A 16,859-nucleotide genomic window follows, 5' to 3' on the forward strand; every position below is an offset into this window, starting at 1 on the left:
TGCGATTGGCACAGGACAGAGCGGAGTTTAGGGCTGTTGTACATAGGGTCGCTATGAGTCACAGGCAACTCGACGGCACATAACAACAACAACAACCTTAGTTTCTGTTTGCATACAGGTTGAAAAGGTATGGAGATAGGACACATCCCTGGCATACATCTTTCCCAATTTTGAACCATGCAGTGTTTCCTTGCTTTGTTCTGACGACTGCCTCTTGGTCAAAGTATAGGTTTCGCATTAGCACGATTAAATGTTCTGGGATTCCCATTCTTCTCTGAGTCAGCCACAGTTAGTTATGATCCATACAGTCAAACGCCTTTGCATAATCAATGAAACACAGATACACATTCTTCTGGTATTCCCTGCTTTCAGCTAAGATCCATCTAACATCAACTACAATATCCCTAGTACCACGACTCCTTCTAAACCCAGCTTGAACTTCTGGCAGTTCTCTGCTGATGTACTGTTGCAGTTGTTTTTGGATAATCTTCAGTAGACTCTTGCTTGCGTGTGAAATCAATGATAACGTTCTATAGTTTCCACACTCTGTTGGGTCACCCTTTTTCGGAATGAGAACAAATATAGATCTCTTCCTGTCAGTTGGCCAAGTGGTTGTACATAGGGTTTTCAGAGGCCTGCTTTTTCAGAAATGGATGGTCAATCCTTCTTCCTATGAGGAGAAGTGTGGGATCAAGATTGGTGGAAGATCTATCAACAATCTGCATTATGCAGATTACACAACCCTGCTTGCTGAAACTGAGCAGGACCTGAAATGCTTGCTGCAGAGGGTCGAGGACTGCAGCTTTCAGTATGGATTGCAGCTCAATGTCAAGAAGACAAAGATTCTCACCACTGGACCAATTGGCAGTATCAGGATGCATGGTGAAGAGACTGAGATTGTTAACAACTTTAATCTGCTTGGTTCCACGGTCAACACTCTTGGCACCAGTATCCAGGAAATCAGAAAACGTATTGTGATGGGAAAGTCTGCTGTTAGAGACCTCGCCAAGAGCAATGGTGTCACTCTGGAGACTAAGGTGCATCTGATACAGGCCATGGTCTTTACAATCACTTGTTATGCATCAGAGAGTTGGACAATGACTAAGGAGGAGAGAAGGAGAATTGATGCCTTTGAGCTGTAGTGCTGGAGAAGGGTATTGAGGGTATCATGGACTGCCAAGAAAACAAACAGATTCACCCTTGAGAGGGTTAAACCAGGCTGCTCCTTGGAGGCAAAGATTCTGAGGCTTCGTCTGACATACTTTGGACATGTTGTAAGGAGGGAAAGGTCCTTGGAGAGGGACATCATGTTTGGGAAGGTGGAGAGACCGCGCAGAACCGGAATACCCTCTCTGAGGTGGATTGATTCAGTGACTGGGGTAATCGGGATCGGTGTGTCAGAGGCAGTGAGATTGGCACAGGACAGAGCAGGGTTTAGGGCTGTTGTACATAGGGTTGCTATGAGTCGCAAACGACGGCACATAAGAACAACAGCAACAACCTTAGTTTCTGGGAGTTTTCAGAAGAATAATTTTTACCTGCCTTGTTTAATAAACTAGGCCCATTTTCTACTTTAATTCGATCATGTGAATGTTACTTTGTTTTTTAATGCAATGCCTGTTTTGCATCTTATAATTCTGAGCTGCTTTACAGGATGCTTTTATTTTAGAATCCCTCATTCTCTCTCTGCTCTGGTTTTTTCAAAATGATTTAAATATTTTATTTTAGCCCCTACCACAAATTCCAAATCTGTGTTTGGAATTTGAAGATCAAAGTATTGTAGCTAATCCTCAGGACGTTTGCCAGAGAATAACTCTAAATTCTATCTCTTATCAAGTTTCTGTGGTTTTCTGCAGTATTTACTTGTCAAAATGTTGAAATGTGCACATCTGAAACTATTTTGAGTTACGTTGTCTTGATCTTTTTCCATATTTAGTTTATAGGAAAATTGCCAGCTCCTGAATGTTATAGATTTCCACTTGGTCATGTCCAGTCTCTCTATAAAGGCTGGCTAGTTTATGTCATCACATGTTTTCAATAAATGGTGTTTTTTGTTTTTCTTTAAACAGAATATATCTTAGTCAAAAACCTCATGATTATAGGGAAGGAATTTATAATGAAAAGAGAAATGAGTCCAAAGCAGGATTTCCCCCAATAGCTGTAGGATTTTCTTAGATGACATTATGTTTCATAGTCTGAGCTGTGGCTTTCGAAGTAGATTAACATTAATTCTACTCTTGTTTCTGAAAGTAGCTCATTACATTATCTTACACCAGCCTTTGTGGGACATTCTTTCCTTTCAAGCACAGATAAGAATATCAGTATACTTTGTAATGTTCATAAACAGTAACACATAAACACAAATAAGAATTACGAAAGGCAAATTTTGGCAAAACTTTATAAGCTGTGCTTTAGATGCTCAATTAACATAGTCCAGTTGAGAATCTGAAAAAATACAGATTGACATAACAGTCTGTATACACAGCAGCAGGATTTTTAAAATTGTAACAATTGTTAGGTATTTGTGACTTGTGTTTATTCAAATTCACTCCTTTAAAGCACATTTTTTTCATTCTCTTATAGAAGGAAAAGTCCATTTTCACACTCCAATGTTTATCCCTAAGGATTACCCTAGAGTCTAAACTATATCCGTTTCTTATTTCTAAAAATAAGAAATTGTACATTGAACAAGATAAGAGAGCCAAGTGAACCAAGTCATTCTCAATTTCCCCAGATAATACTTGTAATGAATTCTTATTTATAGGTGTCCTTTACTTAGAGACATTTTAGCTAAGTGGTATTTCCATTTAGAAAATGTAACAGCATAGTCTATTCAAAGAGGTTCCTGATGATACCCTTCCAAAATTTTTTAGTAGTAGGTGATGATTAATCATAACCTGCATGGCATCTGTAAAGTATCAAGTTTCACGAAGAAAAACCATACTCCTAACATTCCTAAGCAAAATTGGCTGCCAATATTCAAATAATCACTATCAAGCAACTAGGGGAAGTGCAAAGGGGGAAAATCTAAAATTAGATATTTTTATATATTGTTTTGATTTTAGTTCTTTACTCTGAAAACCTAAACATGTAATGGCATTGTTTGCCTCTTGGTCTTTGAACATGTGGTTTATGACATTGAACAAGATACCCAAGCATTGAATTTCATCATGGGATATTAGGGGATTTCCAGTAGACATTTCAACTTTGGCCATGCATTGGTGGAAATCCAGATCTTTTCATAGATCTATAGTCAAATACTAGTATGAGCTCTATTTAGCAATTGAAAGTGACTGTAGTTTTATCATTTTGTGTGTATAAAAATAGTCATTAGAAGAAAAATTTAAATATCCAAGAACTTCAGAAGGCAAAATTGCTGCTTCTAAAAGCCCTTCTTGAACACTACATTTTTCAAGTTTCAGAAACCAGAAATCTTTTTAAGTGCTTTATTTTTTTTTATTTATGGGCCTCCTATATGAGAATATAGTATAAAGCTACCATAGAAATTGCCCTAAAACATTTTCTGGATCATCCAAAAGTACATTTCACTTCTCATCCTTTTTTGAAATCTTTTTACTGATACTACTTCATGGGAGAAAGATGTAGCAATCTGATTTTGTAAAGATTTCCATCTTGGAAACTATGAGACAATTTTACTCTATCCTGCAATAGTTATAAGACTAAATAGCAAAGGATTTGTTTTAGGGGGCTTGGGTGCAGTTTTGATTTTGGGTGTTTTTGTTGTTTTTTTGGTTTGGTTTGGGTTTTTTTGTGGTGCTCGTTTGGTTTTTGCCTTTTTTTTTATTTTTGTGTGTGTACTGTCAAATCAGATCTGACGGGTACAGGAGGAGATTGTCCCTCCTTTCCCAGCAGAGCATCTGGTGGATTCAAACTGTGAGCCTCTGGGATTGTAGTTGCAGCTCCTTGCCACTAGGCCACCAGAGCTCCCCTGGTTTTTGCCTTTTAATTTACTTACGATACTATAATGTGCCTAACCCTTTCAAGACCAGGATATTTTCTGTGTTGAATTTTTTTTTTTTAAACTGTATGTTTTCAGCAATAGAAATTTTTTTCCACAGCCTCCTGAAGAGTTTATTTAAGTAGTTTCAGTTGAGCACCATTCTCAGAAGGGCATAATTCTTGCCCTGGAGTGGGATTTTGAGTCAGGGCTTCATGGGATATGTAGGAGTTATTCAGGTACTGAGAGCAGGGGATCAGAAAGATGGAGGCAGCCCACTCTCATGGCCGTCACTGGAAACAGACTTCCCTCGGAGGTCTGGGCCCAATTTGGCAGATATCTGGCTTCTCGCCCTGGTACAAGTGGCAGACAAGGCTCAGAAGGTGGTCATGATCATCCATAGGTTTCCCATTGACGACGACCCAGGGCACATACTGGTGGGGCGGCTGCAAGGCATCCGTCAGCTGGGCATTGACGTGCATGAGCTGTGTGCCACGGTCCCCCATTGCACACTCCAGGATGGTGTCTGGGGACATCTCTGGGGCGTAGATTTGTAAGCACGGCTGCAGGTTTTTTTCCATGTCATCCATTTCCTCCAGGCAGACGATGGTCAGAAAGGCCAGGATCTTATCCAGCTTGTCCAGCAGGCAGGCCTCCACCTTGTTGAGCATGCATTCACGCTCTCCATGCTGGCATGTGAACTGCCACGAGCCGCTGACGTTTTGCTCCTGAGCATTCCCCGTAAGGCACCGGCGTGACGTTAAGGATCTCCTCGACCATTAGCCAAGTGGGGAAGAGCTCCCTGATAAGGAATCCCCGGCAGCCACCGCACAGAGACTCATAGTAGAGACTGACGCTGACAGGCGGTGCATCAGGGTTCTTGGTGGGCACCTTTGGGCACAGGACGCCAGCCTTGCAGGCCGCTGCCACCTTGGTGGACTCTCCCGCTGAGGACGCACGCGACACCGCGAGGATCTCCAGCAGCGGTAGCAACAGGAGGGGAGCAAAGTTCATCGCGGCGGGAAGATGGGGTGGAAATCAGCAATAGAATTTTTAATGAAATGGAAAAATGTTTTGCAATAATATAGATCTTGATACACTTAATAGGACAGATATTTTCCAACGATCCTCTGGTGCTGATTGGTGGGATTATAAATTTGTTCAGACTTATGCAATTATAGGTTCCCTGCCACATGTTAGGGAGCATGTAGATGACTTAATGGCACTGCAAAGATACATTTTTCAAATCCACCAGCTGCTCCTCAGAAGAAAGAAGGACAATCTCCTGTGCGATTTACAGCATCTGAAAACCTACTGGAGGATAAGTTATGAGTTGGTTCTGACTCTACAATACATGACAACAATGACCACTTGTTAATATTCCCTAAAAGTGGGATAGCAGCTTTCTACCAATTCACCCAGATCACCAAGTGTACAATACAGTATCACTACCTTCTACTCATTGATAAGGACACTCAGAAGACAAATGTTTATTTCCTATTTCATTAATACAGAAGTACAACTTCCTTATATCCTCCAATGTGATCTGGAACCTACATCTGAACTCTAAAACTAAGCATTGTGATCATATTTTGAACCAGTAGTTAGTAGATTACTAAAACTGGAGTGAATCTGATTTTATATTTAAAGCCATATCCAGACTCCACAGCCATGACTTGCCTCTCACACTCCAGCCTCTCCCACTTCTTGGAGCCATCTTAACACCAACATAGCCAGAACATAACTATAGTTTATGCTTCTCAAAACACCCCTACCACTCTACTCCATTCCCATAAGGTTCCTTTTCTTTTTTTTTTAATTTATTTTAATGAAAATTTACAGAGACTTTGGATTTCCATTCATTCATTGTTGAACTTTTCTCCCTGCCCATCCCACATCCCCACTCCCAATTCGCTCTTCTCCTTGAAAAATAAAAGAAAAATTATTTTCCCCCAGGTCCACTTCACTATGCTGCCTTCATTCTGGACTCTTGTCATAACAATAATACCTAATCATATATTCCTTTTAAACAGTTCTCTCCCTCATCTGTTTCAATGCAGTATACATTATTTATCCCCTCTTTCTCAGTCTTCCCCCAGCCCCTGTGTCAGTGTTCTTTCATAACAATGACATTATGCAGCATTTGACCTTTTGTGACTGGGATATTTCATTCAGCATAATGTCCTCTAGGGTCACCCATTTTGTATAATATTTCATGAGTTCCTTGTTTTTCAATGCAGCGTAGTATTCCATTATGTGAATATACCAGAGTTTCTCTATCCATTCATTTGTTGATGGGCACTTGGATTGTTTCCAACTTTTTGCTATTGTGAACAAAGCCACAATAAATATGGGTGTGCATATATCTGCTTTGGTGGAAGGTCTGGTTTCCTTAGAGTATATTCCCAGTAGTGGAATTGCAGGGTCAAATGGTATTTCTATTTACAACTTTTTGAGGAAACACCATACAGCCTTCCAGAGTAGTTGCACCATTTTACATTCCCACCAACAGTGAATAAGTTTTCCAGTTTTTCTGCAACCTCACCAACATTTATTGTTTGCTGTTCTGTTAAATTGTGCTATTCTTACTGGCGTGAGATGATATCTCATAGTTGTTTTTCTCATTAAATAGTAAGTAATTCGCCCAGTTGCTCAAGCCAGAAGCCTTCAGGTCGACCTTGACTTCCTTGTCTCATACCCTACAATCAATGCTATAGTAAAACCTGTAAACTCTACCTTCACAACATGTCTCAAACCAGCCCCTTCCACTCCCCTCACTTTAACCTTAGTTTTATAAAACCATTCATTCTTTGTCCAGATCAAGTTTAGCTGTTCTTCCAGCTCTCACTCTTGCCACTCAGCACCTTTCAGTCTGTTTACCCAGGCAGCAATCTAAATCTCCTTTTTAAAAAAAAAAAATTGTTTTGTCTACATTGTCAAAGTAGTGATCCACACAGTCAAAAGCCTTTGCATAGTCAATAAAACACAGATAGACATTCTTCTAGTATTCTCTGCTTTCTGCCAAGGTCCATCTAATATTAGATATAATATCCCTAGTACCACGAACTCCTCTAAATCCAGCCTGCACATCTGGTAGTTCTCTGTTGACATATTGCTCCAATTGTTTTTTTATAATTTTCAGCAGAATCTTGCTTGCATGTGATATTAATGATATTGTTCAGTAGTTTCCACACTCTGTTGGGCCGCCTTTCTTTGGAATGGGAACAAATATTGACATTTTCCAGTCAGTGAGCCAGCTGGCTGTTCTCCAGATTTCCTGGCACAACTTAGTGAGCACATCCAGGGCAGTGTCTGTCTACTGAAATATGTCAGTTGGTATGCCGTCAACTCCTGGAGCCTTGTTTTTTGCCAATTCCTTCAGAGCAAATTGAACTTCCTCCTTCATCACCATTGGCTCTTGCTCATATGTCATTTCATTAAATTCTTCTGTGTCAGCCAATTCCTTCTGATACAGTGACTCTGTGTATTCTTTCTATCTTCTCTTGATACTTCCTGGATCATTTAACATTCTACCCAAAGTATCCTTAAGTATTGTCACCCGTGGCTGACTCTGAGAAAAATGGGAATCCCAGAACATTTGATTGTGCTAATGCAAAACCTATACTTGGACCAAGAGGCAGTAGTCAGAACAGAGCAGGGAGACACTACATGGTTCAAAATCAAGAAGGGAGTACGTCAGGGATGTATTCTGTCTCCATACCTTTTCAATCTGTATGCAGAACAGATTACCCAAGAGACTGGCCTATACGAATATTAATGTGGCATCAGGATTGGTGGAAGGGTCTTCAACAACCTGCGTTATGCAGATGACACAACCCTGCTTGCTGAAACTGAGTAAGACCTGAAGCATTTGCTTCAGAAGGTCAAGGACTGCAGCCTCCTATATGGATTGAAGCTCAACATCAAGAAAACAAAGATTCTCACCAACTGGGCCAATTGGCAGCATCAGTATGGATGGTGAAGAGATTGAGATAGTTAACAGTTTTAGTTTGCTTGGCTCCACAATCAACACTTTTGGTAACAGCAGCCAGGAAATCAAGAGACAAATTGAATTGGGAAAGTCGACTGTGAGGGACCCCTCAAGAATACTGAAGAGCAACAATGTCAGGCTGGAGACTGAGGTATGCCTGATCTGGGCTATAGTCTTCGCAATTACGTGCTATGCATCAGAGAGTTGGACAGTGAATAGGGTTGATAGAAAGAGAATTGATGCCTTTGAGCTTTGGTGCTGGAGAAGAGTATTGAATATACCGTGGACTGCTAGGAGAACAAACAGGTTTGTTCTTGAGAGGGTGAAGCCAGAATGCTCCTTGGAGTCAAGGATTCTGAAGCTTCATCTGACATACTTAGGGCATTATTGCAAGGAGGGACTGGTCCTTGGAGAGGGACATCATGTTTGACAGAGTGGAGGGGCGGCAAAGGAGAGGAAGACCTTCGATGAGATGGATCGATTCTGTGACTGGAGTGGTGGGAATAAGTGCGTTTGAGATGGCTAGTTTGGCACAGGATAGAAGAGCATTTAAAGCTCTTGTACATAGGGTCGCTATGAGCCGCAAATGACACGATGGCACATAACAACAACAACATACATTGTGTTTCACACTATTCTTCATTTACATTGGATTTCATACAATCAATCCCATGCATTAAGTTTTATAAAATTAATCATCACTGGACTAAGTCCATCATTACAGTGTCTTTTCAGGTCCCCACTGGAACATTCCCATTTCCTTCACTCCTCTGTCCACCTACTAAATTGTGCAAACCTGGATTTCCCCTGTCTGTCCTCTCCCCTCTGCTCTTCCCCTTCCCACTTTGGGTCCCCATACATGGTTTACTAGTTTGCCTTCTATTCTTGCAATATTTGTCCTTATGGAACTGAATTAATTTGTTCAGCGTAATACTCTCCAGTCTCTTCCAAGATATGTAGTATTTTTTTTAAATCCTTGCTCCTGAGTGCAGCAAAAATATTACATTACATAAATGTACCACAGTTTCTCAATCCATTCAGTTGTGATTGGACATTTGCTCTCTTTACATCTTCTTGTGATGGTAAATAACACTGCTATGAACCAGTGTTCAAATTTCTGTTTGTGTCTCAGTTCTAATGTCCCTGAGGTATATTCCTAGTCGTGGAATAGCTGGATCATGAGGCATTTCTATGTTCAACTTTTTGAGGAAACACCAAATTCCCTACCATTTTACAGTCCCACCAACAGTGTATGAGTGCCTATCTTTTCATATCCTCTCCACCATTTATTACCTGCTGTCCTGCTAAACTTTGCCACTGCTACTGGAGTGAGATGGTATCTCATTGTGGTTTTGATTTGCATCTCTCTTATTGCCAGTGATTTTGAGCATTTCTTCATGTGTCTGATGGCCATTTGAATGTCTTCCTCTGTGAAAAGTCTTTCTTTTAAAAGAAGAATCTGATCTTGACTCCTCAGACCCAAACCCTTTCATGTCTACCCACCATATTTAAAGGACATCCAGGGACCTGGAAGGGCCATCATGGGGCTCTACATAATCTGGCCAGAAACTGTTGCCAACATCCTCACTCCACTCAAGCTAAATTGAACCTCCTTTCATCTTTTTAAAACATTGGTCTTGCTGCTGCCTCAGGATCTTTCCACTTTGTGCCTGGAATAATTACTTCTCTCTTAAAGAAAGCTGGTGGGCAGAAAGTTATGCTGCTAACCCAAAGGTTGGAATTAGCCAACTGCTCTGCTGGGAAAAGATGGCAGTCATTTCCTGTGTGATTTATAGCATCTCATAACCAAGTGGAGAAGCTCCTGGATTTAAAGATGCCTCGAGGTGAAGGCTGAACTCTTAAATAAATTATATCAGGAGTTGCCTTGGAGGAAGTGAAACTTATTCTAGCCAAATGCAAAGAGAGTCATTTTGGAGTCCACAAGAGTCCCACAGCTATGACTAGCTTGTTTCTACAAACATGGCTTCTAGCATGTTCTCTTACTTCAAAACAACTTGCTTTGGAACTTTATGTGCCAGGAGGCAGGTACCTGTTTCCTGACTGGCTCAGAGAGACCTCAAGCAGCTATCTCCTGTTCCAAAGCTTTATCTCCTCTGCAGTCCCAAGGTCCATGGATCTGCCATGCAATTCAGAAGCCTACCTTGAAGTCTAGCTGGCCTGCACTGACACAGACAGAGTATGGTGGTGAGGAAGGAGGCTCAGGGGCCACATAAAACCATGACAGTGGTGGCTCACCAGAGGCAAGTGGGCGGGAAAACACCTGTCAGCTGAGGAGCCCTAACTAAACTGGCCATCTCCTCTCTGCAGCCTGCATCTGATAGCAAGAAACTTCTCAGAAGGAGCTCTTGTGGCCCTGGCTGGCAGAGAAGCATGTGGCCAAGTTGGGCGAGTCTGCACTGGGATTCTTATAGCTCCAGACTGGGTCCTGGCAGTCACCCACTCATGTACAATGGAGTTTCACCCATCTCCTGGGAAAAAGGCTGAAGAGGAATATGGAGGGCTGGATAGAAAACCAAAACAGACCCAAAACCTAGTGGCAAGTCAGCCGTGAGTCACTTCTAACTTGATTGGCAAATGAGTCTGAGTTTTTGAAATATGGATGCTTCTTTATTTCATTAGAATTTGCTTCCAATATCATCAGTAATGCCTATCTCTTCCAAGAATCATCATCCTTGCCAAGACAATACTTCTTGCTTCTCTGTTGCTACATTTAGTCATGCATTTTTATTTCTCCAGGGCACTTGTTACCGCATTACATTCTGTATGTATGTGTTTATTTATTCTCAAATTATTTGCTCAGCATACCGATTGAATAGGTATGGAGAAAGAATACAACCCTGATGCATAAATCATTTGTGAAGCTGGCCCATATTAAGTAGAATTGATATAAAGATTGGAGGAAGACTCATGAACAACCTGTGTTATACAGATAACACAGACTTGCTGACAGAAAGTGAAGAAGACTTAAAGCACTTAATGCAGAAATCAAAGATTCAGCCTTCAATATGGGTTATATCTCAATATTTTAAAAAATCCTTACCACTGATCCAATAAGCAACATCATAATAGATGGAGAAAAGTTATTAAAATGTCAATGATTTAATTTTATTTAGATGCACAATCAATACTCTTGGTAACAACACTCAAGAAATCAAAAACATGTTGCTTTAGGGGATGTCTGTTTAAAGATTAAGGTGTGCCTGATCCAGCCATACCTTGGTATTTTCTTTTTTTAAATTTTTTTTATTTTTATTATTTGTTTTGTGTGTACCATCAAATCGGATCTGTCTGGTACAGGAGGCGATTGTCCCTCCTTCTCCAACAGAGCATCTGGTGGATGCAAACCACATACCTCTGGGATTGGAGTGCAGCTTCTTGCCACTAGGTCACCAGAGCTCCCTTTATACTGTGGTGTTTTCTTTTGCTTCCTGTGTGTCTGAAATATGAACAATGCAAAAATAAGAAGAAATATGAACAATGCATAAAAGAAGACTAGAAAAGAATCTATGTTTTTTAATTGTGGTGTTGCTGAGGTATATTGAAAATCCCATAGACTCACAAAGGAACTAACAAATCTGTCTTAAAATAAATGCTATCAGAGCATTCCTTAAAGGCAAAGATAGTTAAACTTCATCTCACTTACTTTGGGAATATTTATAGGAGGAATCCGTTGAGAGAGATATCATGCTGAGAAGGTAGAGGGTCAACAAAAGAGAAGACTCTCAATGGTCTGGATTGACACAGCGACTATCACAATGTATTTGAGCAGGACAGAGATCATGATAATGGTACAGGAAAGGGAAAGGTTCAGATCTGTTGTTCAGAGGTTGTTATGAGTCCTAGTCAGTTTGATGACACCTAACAACAACAGCAATATGTACTTCATGTTCATCGAGGGCAGAGTTCAGAGCTATTGTGCATAGTCATTATGAGGCACACTTGACCCAACAGCACACAACAGCAACAATCCTAGTAGAGCATAAATTCTTGGAAGGTTGGATGCTTGTCCATTTTACTAATTGTTCTATCTACCTGATGTTCAACCCCTACCAAAAAAAAAGTAGTAGAAAATATGTATTGAATAAACTAGTGAATGAATAAAGAAATTACCTGTCTAAAGAGGAGAAAATGGTACCTGGGGCACAGAACCATGAGTGGCTCTCTGAAAGGGCCAGAAGGAGTACAAATAGCACAGTCCCTCACTGCCTCAGAGTAGAGAGCAGACAAAGAGCCTATAGCCCAGCGCCATAGTGCATGTAGAGCCATACTAATGGCAAGAGGTTTGTTTATTCATTCCTAACTAACAGACTCACAGTTATGGTACCAATAATGGGGCTTATTAGGGAAGGAAGTTGGAGTATAAGAGAGGCAAAGAATATCACCCAATGCAAATCCAAGTTTTATCCCAGCAGTCCCAACATATACTAGTTCAGCAAGCAACTTTTCCTTCCAACATCAAGGGCAAGAACAGCAAAACTCTTTAACTGTGGCCTTTATCTCAGGACTCCTATGCTTACACCTTGCCACAGTTTCTCCATAGCAATGCCATAGTTTCTCCAGCACCATTACCAGGGTCTCACCAGCAGGGTCTGCTCCAGTCTTCCACAAGTCTTGCTGCCTCTCATCTTGCTTGCTTCAAATCTTTCTGTCCCATGTGTGTGAACACACTTTCTCTTTTTCTGTTCATGATTTTCATAATTTGCAAGTTCATGTGTCTATAGTTAAAATATCTGGAAACCAGAGGAGGCTAACTAATGGCCAAAAATCCCAACTTTAGGCAAACACTTCATTACCCTACCAATTAAAGGGGGGGGGATCATTTCCAAAATACTTATGCTGATACTTCATTCAACCATTTAGTATCTAAAAGCAAAGAACCAACCATCTAGGATTCTATAAATTTGAAGTGAGAAAGGATCCCAGGTACTTTGTCCCTCAACCCAAGTCACTTTAAAGATAAGGAGGCAATCCATGAGAAATTACTGGTTACAAAGCTAAGTGATGGCATGATTGATAGCTAACCCTGACATAGCTCAATATTCTTTATGTTTCTGTACTTGACAACTATCCCTTTTAAGAGGTTAGAATTTTATACACATAGGCAAATGTAATAGAAGGACAAAATTTTCATTTCTTGTCTTGCTACTCTGTTGGTATTAAAACATCAGGTATAAGATATATAAGACACTAAACATTTCACATGTCTGTGGAGAAATGATCCCATATCGACAGCACAAACTGGAGAGTTTTTACACTATGGCCCATTGGTCATTATGTAAAATATTAAAACATGTTAATTATTGACTTTTTTGCTAAATTATTTCTGAATAGCAGCCATTTTCAGGTAGTTATATTCCAAGATACTAAGTAATACTTTACTCCTTGGAGTTTCACACTTAGTTCACTAGCTGTCTATATCTCTGTTTACCTGTTTTTTCACTATTGAAAGGTTTTCCAAAAAAGTGCCACAAAATAAAATATAAATGCTTTGAAATTGTTGTTGTTGTTGTTATGTGCCACAGACAATATAAATTTGATTGTTGTTTTAGCTTACTACAGAAATTATCCTGGACAAAATTCTTAAACACTCTTAGTATCATTATTGTTGTTGTTGTTGTTGTTGTTAGGTGCTATCAAGTCAACCCCAACTCATAGTGAGCCCTTATATAATAGATTAAAACCTTGCCCTGTCTTATGCCAGCCTCACAATCCTTCTCTATTTAAGCCCATTGTTGAACTCACTGTGACAATGCTTTTTTTTCCATTGAGATTTGAGTGAAATTATGTCACTCTTCTTATTGAAGGTCTTCTCTTTTGCCAACTATCTTAGTTCTTTAGTGCTGCTTTATCACAAATCAATGACTTTAACAAGCAGAATTGTATTCTCTTAAGTCTTTGTTGTTGTTTATACTGTGGATGTGGAACCGATCCATAACTGACCTTCCAGTGGGTTTTTAAAGGCAGTAAATTGCACAGGAGGAGATGCTCATCTTTCTCCCACAGGGCAGCTGGTGGATCCAAACTATGTACATTTGTGTGAACAGCACAGTTACTTACCACTAAGGCACCAAAGTTCCCTTTTTTAAATCTAGTTTCGAAATCCAGATTCAGTGTACTAGCTCTGGAAGAAAACCTATTCTCTTGTTGATAGTGAGGAAAGTCCTTGCTTTCTTCAGCCTCTTAGCTCTGACATTCCCTGGAGACCTCCATGTGTCTTGGCTTTCTCCAGTTGCAGTAAGCTTCATTAAAGAGACCTAGGTTCAGAAAGATACACTCCACTTCTTGATGATAATATCTTGGTGATGCTGAGGGTCCACCCAGCCCACCTCACTTTGCTTTCGTTTTGTCTCTAGTAAGGTAAAAGATATTACAGATCACAACTAATGTAAACTCCCATTGCATTGCACTGTGGTAGGACTAAGGAGTGATGCATTATGCCTTAATTCTCAACTATTTTGTTTATCAGATCATGGGAGATAATTTTATACCTTCCCTATTACATACATGTATTTGGGGGAATACAACTTAGTCCATGACACCAACCCTCCATCTTTTAAGAGAGTAGTTCCTCTTGATAACATACTCAAAGTATGTGAGATAGAGTCTCACAATATTTGCTTCAAAGGAACACTTTGGCTGAAAAATTTTAAGACAGGAATATTTTTTTTTGGTTTTTGACAATTTGTGATATATTCAATACTTTTTGCTAATACCACAATTCAAAGGCATTAATTCTTCATTGGTCCTCTTAATTTATTGTCCAGCTGTCACATGCATGTGAAATAATTGAAAATACAAGGCAGATGTGAGGCACACCCTAGTCTTCAAATTTATATCCTTGATCTTTATCACTTTAAAGAGGTTTCTGGCAGCAGATACACCCAAGGCAGTAAACCATTTTATTTCTTTACTGCTTCTTCAATGAATGTTGTTTGTAGATCCAAGTAAAATAAAATCATTGATTATTGCAATCTTTTTCTTTATTTATCATATATTGCTTATTTGCCCAGTGGTGGGGAATTTTGTCCTACATCAATAGTCAAGAAATGAAATGATGTATTTCATTGGGGAAATTTGCTGTCAAGGACATCTATAGATTGTTAAAGAACAAAAATGCCCATGTAAAGATTAAGGTGTACCTGATCTAAGCCCCAGTCCTTTTGGTTGCTTTCTATGCATCTGAAAGTTGGGCAATGAATAAATATTACAGAAGAAGACTCAATGCCTTTGAGTTGTGCTGTTGGTGAAGAGTACTAAATATCTAATGGACTGCCAAAAGAACAAGACTGCTCCCTATAGGTACAGATGGTGAAATGTCATCTTAAATACTTTGAGTGCGTTGTAATGAAGGGTCATCAGTCCTTGGAAAATGACATCTTGCTGGGAAAGGTGAAAGGTCAGAAAAAAGAGAGGAAGACCTCCAACACAATAGATTGTTACTATAAGAATGGGCTTGGACATATCAGAGATAATAAGGACAGAGCAGTATAGGGCAAGATTTAAATCTGTTATTCATAAGGTTGCTATGAGTCACAACAAGATCTTACCAGTCTAGAAATGTAAAGGAATATATAAGAAGTAAATGTCAAAAATTTTATTTTATATTAGTTTGTATACAAAATTCATATACATGTGTTTCAAACATTCCTTTATTCACATTGTGTTCCATATGATCTTTTCCATGCATTGTGTTTTGTGAAATTAATCATCCTTGATCTATGCCTACTATTATCCCATCTTTTCAGGTCACACTCAATCTTTTCTAATTCGTTCACCCATAGTTGAGAATTTAATGTCATTCCAGGTACACTAAGATAGACTAAAAGCTTGTGGTTTTATCTCACTTAATCTTCACCAACTAGCCTCTATTTATAGGTAAAAACTTAAGAGTCAGCCAGATTAATCATCCAAATACCAGAATGAGGAAAGGACAGAGTAAGGATCCTAGGACTATCTTATCTCAGTTGAAGTGTACTCTCATACCTCTATGCCTCCTCTGAAGGCCATTACAGAGAAAGATGAGATATTCTATGCCTTGTGTTCCTGAGAGACTCTCAATGCATTTGCCCTTTTTCTTTCTCCACTACTTACTAGATAAATGACGTTGGTCAATTTAACTCTCTTCCTGGGCCATTCATTCTTTAATAAATTACAATTCTCCTGTACCTCATTAAAAAGGCAATACGTCCTTGTCCTTATATCAGTCACGTGGACAAAAGAGATATGTATCAAGAAACAAAACTTTACCCATGACCCCATCATCCAAAAGATAATCAGAATACTTACTCCTTTGTTGTTGTGTTACTGTTAGGTTCCATCAAATCAAACATGACTCATAGCATCCCTGTGAACAAAATCTGAACCCTGTTCTATCCGGCACCAACCTCGTATTTCCCGACACACAAAAGCCCATCGCAACAGTCACCATATCAATCCACCTAGTTGAAGGTCTTCCTCTCTTTCACCAATGCTCCATAGGCCTTCCCAATACCATATCTGTCTCCAAGGAATAGCCCCTCCTAGCATCATGTCCAAAGTATGTGAGGCAAAGTCTCATCATTCTTGCCTCCAAAGAGCACTCGGGCTGCACCATCTCCAAGACATCTTTTAGTTCTTTTGGCCATCTATGAGGGTTTTTCTCCAACATCACAACTCAAAGGCATTAATTCTTTTTCTGCCATCCTATTCATTGTTCAGGTATTGGATGCATAGCTAGAAATCAGAAAGACTATGGCCTTAATCAGATGCACCTTAGTCCTCAAACTGAGATCTCTACTCCTCAATTTCGTTTACAGTCAGCTGTGGGTGGGAGCTGATTAACTCTTTCTGATTTCATTTACAATCAGCTGTGGATGGGAAGCCTCTTGTGTAGGCAAACAGGATATGGTG

General features: G+C 39.7%; 1 protein-coding gene and 1 pseudogene across 5 annotated transcripts in view; one reads left to right on the forward strand and one right to left on the reverse strand.

Moving 5' to 3' along the window:
* KCNQ5 (potassium voltage-gated channel, KQT-like subfamily, member 5) overlaps positions 1–16,859 on the forward strand; it is a 997,522-nt gene that overhangs the window by 763,293 nt on the left and 217,370 nt on the right. The window lies entirely within an intron of this gene.
* LOC102869018 lies at positions 4,249–4,972 on the reverse strand (annotated as a pseudogene).

Source organism: Elephantulus edwardii, unplaced genomic scaffold (genome assembly GCF_000299155.1).
Source record: "Elephantulus edwardii isolate Elephantulus edwardi_28Jun2011 unplaced genomic scaffold, EleEdw1.0 scaffold00255, whole genome shotgun sequence".
NCBI lineage: Eukaryota > Metazoa > Chordata > Mammalia > Macroscelidea > Macroscelididae > Elephantulus > Elephantulus edwardii.